We start from the raw sequence: 9,983 nt of genomic DNA on the forward strand, positions 1-9,983 counted from the left end.
CCCCATGGTTTCTTTTTTTTTTTTTTTAATATTTTATTTATTTGACAGAGAGAAATCACAACTAGGCAGAGAGGCAGGCAGAGAGAGAGGAGGAAGCAGGCTCCCCGCGGAGCAGAGAGCCCGATGCGGGGCTCGATCCCAGGACTCTGGGATCATGACCTGAGCCGAAGGCAGAGGCTTTAACCCACTGAGCCACCCAGGTGCCCCTCCCCATGGTTTCTATGGCACCTCCCTCACAGCACCTCTACCTTCTTCCAGATGAGATCGGGCGCATTCAGGGTGGTATGGCCATAGACACCTCTGCCTCCTTCCAAATGCTCCATTTTTCTCCATGTCCTGACCAGCCCATGTTCACCGTACTCCCCACCCCCAACCCAGATTTCACCTAGAGCTAGTCTCATCAGCTTAGCTAGTTCCCACTGTCCTTTGAGGCAAAACCTTTGCACCAGGTCATCTCAGGGGACTCTCCAAACTGTGGAGACTCTGTTTTGCTCTTGGGCTCCCCCTGAGCTAAGAACAGGCCATCATTGTTTCTCCTTCAGGGCGCTGTGTATGCCCAACTGGAAAGGAACTCTGCGCTTTGCTGGTTGATACCTCTGACGTGCCTGACACGGACCCAATATATGCTCTCTTAGTCTGTCCTATATCTTAACTGCTTATTCCCGACGCACCTCATTTTATCTTTTGAACTGGCATGGTTGCTCAGCGTGAGTAAAGGCGTGGAAGCAGAGCCTGAAACTTCCATGGGCTAGCTTGGAGGCCATGTGATGGGAGCAATATGGCTCATACTAATAGCTAACTCTTATACAGAACTTTCTAAGAAGCGGGCAGTCTTCTTCTTCTTTTTTTTTTAATGTTTATTCGACAGAGAGAGATCACAAGTAGGCAGAGAGGCAGGCAGAGAGAGAGAGGAAAGCAGGCTGCTCGCTGAGCAGAGAGCCCGATGCGGGGCTCGATTCCAGGACCCTGGGATCATGACCCAAGCTGAAGACAGAGGCTTTAACCCACTGAGCCACCCAGGCGCCCCACAGGCAGTCTTCTAAACACCTCATATACATTAACTCATTTAACGTTAACAACCCCCTGAGGTGGATGCCATTAATAGCTAAGGAAGCTGAGGCAAAGAGAGATGGAACAGTATGCCCATCCTGCCCATAAGTTTGATCCCCTGCCCAAAAGTAGGCCATCAAGTTCTTGTTCCACACTAGGCCTTGTAATTTGGACAATAAGCCACCCTTCTCATCAGGCCTAGAGAAAAGAAATCTCCCTAAATCGGGATATTTATATCTGTTGTCCTCAGACCACCTGCATCAGAAATAAATGTAATACTGGTTTCTCATTTTTTTGTTTTTGTTTTTGTTTTTTAAAGCGGGCTCTTCAAATTGTCAAGGCAGACTCACTAACAGCGTGGCTTAGGGGTAAAGGATGGCTTTTAGCAAATATTCTAGATTATTCTTTGTACATTACAGTTTGTGACCACTGCCTTAGGTCAAGCGTATACAACTTACTTCTGGGGTGTCCCCACCCCCCCGAAAGCTAAGATTTGAGTCTCAGCCTGTTTTCCCAAAGAGACTATTCAGAGTTTGACATGATTTAGCTGATATCTAAATACAGACTGTTGACAAGGTTCATCTTTTTTTTTAAATATTTTATTTACTTATCTGACAGAGAGCATAAACAGGAGCAGCAGAGGGAGAAGGAGAAGCAAGCTCTCTGCTGAGCAAGGAGCCTGACAAAGGGCTTGATCCCAGGATGCTGGGATCATGACCTGAGCTGAAGGCAGATGCTCAACCAATTGAGGCACCCAAGGGCCCCAAGGTTCATCTTTATAAATTATGCCTAAGGTATCTCTATATGTGAATGTTGAGGAACGGTTGACCCATCATTGGGCTCGCCATCTGGTGGTCACAGTAGGGAGTGGCATGTTTTCCTGAGAAGACAATGATAGGCCAATTTGTAAAACTGGGGCATCTTTTTAAAAAAAAATTTTTTTTTTTTTAGGAGAGCTGACACATAATGCTACATTAGTGTTGGGTGTACAACACAGTGAGTCAACTTCTCTCTCTGTTACACTGTGCTACCATCGGTCACCATACAGTGCCGTGACAGTACTAGTCACTAGATTCCCTATGCTGTGCATTCTAGTAAAACTGGAGGGGTTTGGGGGCGCCTGGGTGGCTCAGTGGGTTAAGCCCCTGCCTTCAGCTCAGGTCATGATCTCGGGGTCCTGGGATGGAGCCCCGCATCAGGCTCTCTGCTCAGCGGGGAGCCTGCTTCCCTCTCTCTGCCTGCCTCTCTGCCTACTTGTGATCTCTGTCCGTCAAATAAATAAATAAAATCTTAAAAAAAACACACACATAAAACTGGAGGAGTTTGAAGTATTTCCTTGATATCTTGAGGACTGAAAATCACAGTCCTTTTTTATCTCATATGCTTGGAGTTTTCTTTATATCAGTGGAGAATTTTGACACACAGCTGTGGGGTATATTTTTACTTTCAAACAGAAACGATTTCAATTAGATGATCTAGCCCAGCAAACTTTCTGTAAAGGGTCAGATAATAAATATTTCAGGTTTTGTGGGCCATATGGTCTGTGTTGTAATTACTCAACTCTGCTGCTGTAGGATGAGAGCAGCCACAGACTATATGTACACAAATGGGCATGGTATGTTCCAATAAATCTTTGTTTATGGACACTGAAATTTGAATTTCATGTCATTTTCACATTATGAAATATTATTTGTATTTTTTCTTTAAGATTTTATTTATTTGTCAGAGACAGACAGCGAGCACAAGCAGGGGAGTGGCAGGCAGTGGGAGAAGCAGGCTCCCTGCTGAGCAAGGAGCCCAATGTGAGACTCGAACCCAGGACTCCAGGATCGTGACCTAAGCCAAAGGCAAACACTTCACTGACTGAGCCCCCAGGCATCTCTATTTGTATGTTTTCAACCATTTAAAAATGCCACAACCATTCTTAGCTCACAGGCCTTGTGAAAACAGGCAGCAAGCAGGATTTGGCCCACTGACCATAGTTTCCAGACTTCTGGTCTAGCCTACAAACTGTCCCACTTGTGGCCTGCCTTTAGGAGGATCGTGAAGGAGATCCACTGCCTAGCGTGCTGGGTGTCTTTCGTTTCTGCCTCCACACAGTAAAGAAAAGCGGGGCAGTGAGACTAATGTTCCTTCTTGAAACCTCAAACCCTGAAGAGCCCCAACAAAGACAACCATGAAAAAAGCAAGTAATAGGCTGAGTAATGGATCCCTAGAGGAGATCGTTCTTTCTAAAGATGAGTTCACAGACAAACTTTACAAAGCATGTAAGGAAATCAAATACCATGAGCAGTAACAAGGGGAGATGAATCTGATTTGATCATTAAAATAAAGGATTCAATAAATGAGCTCAATGGTAGACACAGCTGACCAAGGAGTTGTGAACTAGAAGAGAGATGTAAAGAGAAGACCAAATTACACTGCAGAAGGGCAAAGACAGGCACGGTTGCTCAACAGGGGCTAAGGAACAGACGAAACAGGGAGCTTTAACCTACAATCAATAGAATTATAGCTGGAAGGATGGACAGGAGAGGCGACGATAACTGCAGGGATAACAGCAGAGATATTTCCAGGAAATAGTCTTTTTTTAAAAAAAAGATTGTATTTATTTATTTGATCAAGATCACAAGCAGGCAGAGAGGCAGGCAGAGAGAGAAAGGAGAAAGCAGGCTCCCTGCTAAGCAGACAACCCTATGCAGGACTCGATCCCAGGACCCTGAGACCATGACCTGAGCCGAAGGCAGGCGCTTTAACCCACTGAGCCACCCAGGTGCCCCTCCAGGATATATTCTTGTAGGCATGTGTAAATTTAATTTTTGTGTAGTGGGGGGACTTGCAAACATGGAATTTGGAACCAGACAGATTTGGGGTTGATCACGGTTCTGTGTTCAGTCAGAGATCTTGAGCAAATAGCTTAAGCCTTGATTTTCTCATCTGTCGATCTACCTTCCCCAGGAAGACTGTGACAACTAGACAGGGGAGACTTAAAGCAGGGACTGGTTTGTTTGTTTTTGTTTTTGTTTTTAAGCAGTTACCATTACTGTAACTGGGAAGCACAGGAAAGATCTCAGCTACAGTGTGGAATTGATATGGGAGCTAAGGTGGCACCTTGGATGACCTCACTTCAGTTCTTGAGGTGGTCTTCTTCTCTTCCACAATATTCCTACATAGATCATTTTTAACTTCTCTCTCGTTGCAGAGGCCGGGTTGGGGGGGGGGGTTATATCTTGTGTTCTTTTTACTTTCCCTGTCATCTCACACAGAATCCCCATCACGGCCAGCTTCCCTGGTGAAAACTGCCCCTGTGCCCTTCTGGAGGTATTCCATTTGGATCTTCCAACACCACTAGGATATCTGGCATTTCATATGTGCATAGAGTTCTTTTTATTTGTTATCTTTCTGTCTTGAAGTTAGAGCCCCCTGTGACCTCTAAGAAATGAGAAGCCCATGTCACTTAGCCATCCCAGAGACAGCAATTAAAAACAAAAATAGATGTCTTTGAACACCAAGTGGTTTCACACTCTTAAGGGACTTTCCTGTTTATTTTCTTTTCATGGAGCTTTGGATAATAACCACTCTTGTCTGGTTCTCATGGATTTCAGCCAAAAAAAGATGCTTCATTCACAGGGAGGAACTTGCTGCCCTCACTGTGCCATTGCTCTTAGATTAGCACCTCTACTTTGATCCTTCATGTCCGCCCCATCTCAACGCCAATGTTTTCTATACCTTGAGATTACTACTGAACCATCCTTTTCTTGGGGTTGCGCTACTGTCCAATGAGCGCCCAGTGAGGGCAGTACGGCTAACACCTGAACACGCCCGCATCAAATAGAGCTTTGCTTTATCTTGGTGCAATTTTTGGAAAAAAACATTTAGAGTATTCTTTTGCAAAAAAGAAAAAATAAACTAAAATTTTCATAGAAGGATAATTAGAAAAAAATATCTGTGCCATGAGACCCAGTTTTAGCTGAGAATGGGAACATCTGTTTGGGTAAAAAAAAAACCTGTAAAAACTTTTGCTTGTTACTGAAAATCAAACCCATCGAACCAGTGTTGGTAGCATCGATGACTTCGGCAGACGTGGCGACAATCCTCCCTGGTTTCACTTCACCTCGTACAAAGTTAAAACTGGAGAAGACCTGAAAATCCTACCATCTTTATTCCAGGAGAGGCCCAGAGAAATAAACCGAGCAGTGCCTCCCGCCGCCTCCCCTCTGAGCTTCTGCTACTTTTCCTCTGTTCCTGTCTTCTTCTAGAAAGACAGATATTTACATATTCCATTAGTGAAGGGTATGATTTGGGATAACAAAATACTAATTTAGTATCATTTCCCCCTCTGACAGCTGTGACTTTGGAGTCCACTGAAATGAGGTGGATTCTGATAGCAAGTACATTAGCTTCCCATGACTGCCATCACAAATTACCACAAATTCAGTGACATAACACAAATTTATCATACAGTTGTGGAGCTCAGAAGTCCAAAATGGGGTCAGCAGGACTTCTCTCCTTCTTTCTAGAGGCTCTAGGGGAGAATTTGTTTGCCTCTTCAGGGTTCTAGAAGCCATCAGAGTTCCTTGATTTGTGGCCCTGCCTTACCCTGATCAGTTTCCCTCCTATCTCCTTTTCTGCTTCTGATCCTCCTACCTCCATCTTTTAAAGACTCTTGTGGAGCGCCTGGGTGCCTCAGTCAGCTGAGCATCCGAGTCTTGGTTTCCACTCAGGTCATGATCTCAGGGTCGTGGGATCAAACCCTGCATCTGGCTCTGTGCTCAGCAGGGAGTCTTCCTGAGATTCTCTCTCCCTCTACCCCCAACCCACCCATGGACACGCTCTCTCCCTCAAATCAATCAATAATTTTTTAAAAAAAAATACTTGTGACAACACTAGAGCCACCCAGATCATCCAAGATGATCTGTCCCAAGAGCCTTAACATAATCACACTCATCAAGTATGATTTGCCATGCAAGGAACCATATTGACAGGTTCCAGGGATTAGGAGGCAGACATCTTTGGGGAGCCATTCTTCTGCCCAGCACAGCAGTACTGGGGGTACCTGTCAGTGATGACACATCTTCCATTAAGGTCTTGGTGTGTAAGTAAAACGTTTTTACCATCTAACTTATTCAAGTCTATGTCTTCTTGCCATCATTATTAACGTCATTTCCTTGAGGGCAGAGACTCTTCCTTAGGCACCTTTGTGTCCTCTAACATCAGAATTTCATACATGGTAGTTGCTTGGTAATACCGATGCACCAAATTTGATTTTATCTCAGAGTACACTATGTTAGAGGATGATCCAGTATAGGTCCCTGATATTTTCCTCCATAAAACATATGCATCGACTTCAAAATTTTTTAAATTTTAATTCAGTTAATTAACATATAGTACATTATTAGTTTCAAAGGTAGAGTTTAGTGATCCATCAGTTTCATATAACATCCAATGCTCATTCCACCAAGTGTCCCCCTCTAATGCCCATCACCCAATTACCCCAGGCCCCCAGCCCCCTCCTCTCCAGGAACCCTCAGTTTGGTCCCCATAGTTAAGAGTCCCTTATGGTTTGTCTCCCTCTCTCATTCTGTCTGATTTTACTTTTCCCTCCTTTCCCCTACGATCCTCTGTTTGTTTCTTAAATTCTACATATGAATGAAATCACATGACAACTGTCTTTCCCTGACTGGACTAGAGGGTATTATGCTAAACAAAGTAAGTCAATTTCCAAAAACTTTATAAGGGTTAGGGATAATAGCACATTTACAAAAGTACTATTTGTAGGTAAAAAACATGGCATAAAATATTTGATCTTCCAAGAAATTTTAATCTTCCTTATTAAGCTGCCTGAAATCTAGAGTTCTTTTTCATTCTTGTGTGTTTTCTCTATATTCTATATTTCCTTTGAATAGTTGGCTCTAAATCATGAGTCAATCCCTTATATGTGGAAAGTTAACCGTTGTCTTCACATAATGAAGGTTATATGATGCTTTATGGTAATGATGACGTATCACTGAAACGTAATGTGACCTGAGCAGCTTCTAATTGTGATGTTTCCACATTATCCATGTTACTCATTACTCCTTTAAGCATTCACAGGTAAATAAAGCCTCGAAGGTAAGTAAAGCCTTACAGGTAACTGAAAACGGCCCCAAAGCAGATGCAAAACAGATTTCCGAACAAACCACTGGTATTTAGAAAGCCAGTGAGGAACTGTCATTATACTCGGGACACCACAATCTCACTTCTACCGTTTTGATAAAACCACACGCAGCAGTTACAAGACAGACTAGCACCTAAATAAACAGTTACAAGACAGACTAGCACCTAGATGCGCGACTGGCTGCTCAATGTTAGAAACTCACGCTGACCATCTATCTCCTTTGAGAACCCTTTCTGGTATGTTAAATATATATAAAATGTCCTCCCCTTTGTGTACAGAAATGCTCTTACTGACCCCTGTCACCAAGGGATCAGATGAGGGTAAGTGGCGGCATTGATTCACCCTTGTCTTCCTGCTCCTTTCCATTTGTGAACAAAGATACGGATTTTTCAGTCATGAGCTAGGATCTACAGGTAAGCACTGGAAAAAAAAAAAGTATACCTGGCCCTACCTGATATCAAATACAGATCTTTAAATTCATTAACACCCTCACAAACCGTAAAATAGAATATGAGCAAAGAGATGAAAATGTGCTCAAATTCCTCTGTTCACGTAGGCAGCGTGTGCACGTGTATGTTAACATGCACACACACCTCACAAATCAATTTAAAAACTAAATTGATTAATGTACAGAATTCTATCAATTAATCTTTATAAACAATCCAGCTAAGAATGTTGGCAATGTGCTGAAACACAATACCATCTGTGAGAATATTTGTGCACATAAATGAGCTTAGTAGCGGAGTCCTGTTCAAGCTGCTTCAAGGGTCCCCGGCTGTGGCATGACATTATTCAACATAATTCATGAATTTCCTGATGAACGCTTTCATTTTAGGAAACCAGACCAGGTTCCTGGGCTGTATATTACAATCTCCTGAGTGGAATTAGCCAGAGATCAATAAGTGCCATTTTGACAGCCAAGGACCCGTCACAGGTACATTTTGCTTTCCATTAAATTAGAGGGAATTCTAAATGACTCATGGCCCTGCCTTCCAACAAACAAGGCTCAATTTTGAGGACAACGCAAACTAGCGCAGCTTTTACTGCTACCAGTCTCAGTCAGATTTCTTTCTCCTTGGGATTCTTTAATTTCTGACCTGTATTCCATTCCGGTTCATCTTCCATATAAACTAATAAATGGAGTCAGCTAAGTTGCTTAAGAAGGAATCTTAAATCACTTTCCGACATGCTTTCATTTTTTTTTAAAGATTTTATTTATTTTGGGGGCTCCTGGGTGGCTCAGTCAGTTAAGCCTCTGCCTTCGGCTCAGGTCATGGTCCTGGGGTCCTGGCATCGAGCCCCAAGTCGGGGTCCCTGCTCAGTGGGGAGCCTGCTTCTCCTTCTCCCCCTGCTCCTTTCCCCCTTGTCCTCTCTCTCTCAAATAAAAAAATCTTTCAAAGAAAAAAAAAGGAGGCTTGACTAGAAAGTTTGTGCCCTAATACAAGGCTAAACTTCTGAAGAGAGTAGCTATTATTGTGAAATGACAAGAAGTAGGGTGGACAACAGGACCTGGGGCTTCTCCAGAACCCCTGAAACTATACCAGGTACACCACAACCTCCCAGAATGTAGTTATCAAAAGCTAGGCTGTTTTTATTTTTAACGTACTTCTAGGAAAATCCAGTAAGAAGTATTACTTTCTTCTCTGACTTTCAGGGAGAAAAGGAAGATAAGCAATTTCATACATTTTTGAAAGTTTTGGAATTCTTAATTCAACTACCATCCCTCATTCTCTCACTGGACCCTTTTTCTCTAAAACGCCGTCTGAAAACTGACTAGCTGGCATATGCAGACTCAAACATCTGGGTGCCAGACTGGAACAGATGTTTTTTATGGATCCTGTTCTATAGCAAGCTCCAGGCCAATTCATTTGAAGTGAATTGAGCAGAAGACTCATGAGGAAAGGGGGTTGAGGGGGACACAAAAGTTCACAGCAGAGGTTAAAAGTCTTGGTCCTCTGTTTTCGTTTTCTGCTCAAATTTCTGTTGTTCTCCTGCCTCTCTTCCTTGCTCCTGTTTCTAGTTTTAGATCACCACATTATAGTTTAGTGATAATGAATACTTCATTCTACAAATGATAGTTATTTTTTCAGACAAGTGTTTTCTATAGAACATTCTTACCTTATGAAGTTTTCCCTCCTGTTCACACTTCAGGGTACAATGATTTAGAACAGGGTTTCTCAAATTTGGCAGTGTTGACATCTGGGGCTGCCAAACTCTGTTCATGGGCTGTCCTATGCACTGTAGGACATTCAGCAGCATCCCCGGCCTCTTCCCATTAGATGGCAGTCACACCGCCCACCTCCAAGATGGGACAACCAAAAATGTCTCCAGACATCACCAAATATCCCCTGGGAGGGCAAAAAATTGACCCCAGTTGAGAACCTTTTTTTAACATACAACATGTTTTTTAACATATAAGAGAGAAAGAGAGAGAACAAGTGGGGAGAGAGGCAGAGGGAGGGGTCCCAATGTGAGGCTCCATCCCAGGACCCTGGGATCATGACCTGAGCCAAAGGCAGACACTTAACCTACTGAGCCACCCAGGCACCCTGAGAACCTCTGCTTTAAAGGAATATGTATTCCTTTAAATTCCTTTAAATATATATAAATGTATACTTAAAGTCTTGTGCTGCATCTGGATATTTTTATTCTTAAATCAGAACTAGTTTCATACCATTTTTAGTGTCCTTAACAGTCTTTCTGGCCTAACGAACACATGGCCCTTCTAATGTTAAGAAACTGTCATACAAAGTTTACATCGCCATCAAGCTGGGTGCCC

General features: G+C 43.1%; 1 non-coding gene across 1 annotated transcript; it reads left to right on the plus strand.

Annotated features, from left to right (window-relative positions):
• The first annotated feature begins 4,793 nt into the window (after nucleotides 1-4,793).
• LOC123935731 lies at nucleotides 4,794-4,916 on the plus strand. The gene has a single exon (XR_006817004.1). It is a non-coding gene; the product is annotated as a U4atac minor spliceosomal RNA (small nuclear RNA).
• The last annotated feature ends 5,067 nt before the right edge of the window (nucleotides 4,917-9,983 follow it).

This window comes from Meles meles, chromosome X (assembly GCF_922984935.1).
Source record: "Meles meles chromosome X, mMelMel3.1 paternal haplotype, whole genome shotgun sequence".
Taxonomy (NCBI): domain Eukaryota; kingdom Metazoa; phylum Chordata; class Mammalia; order Carnivora; family Mustelidae; genus Meles; species Meles meles.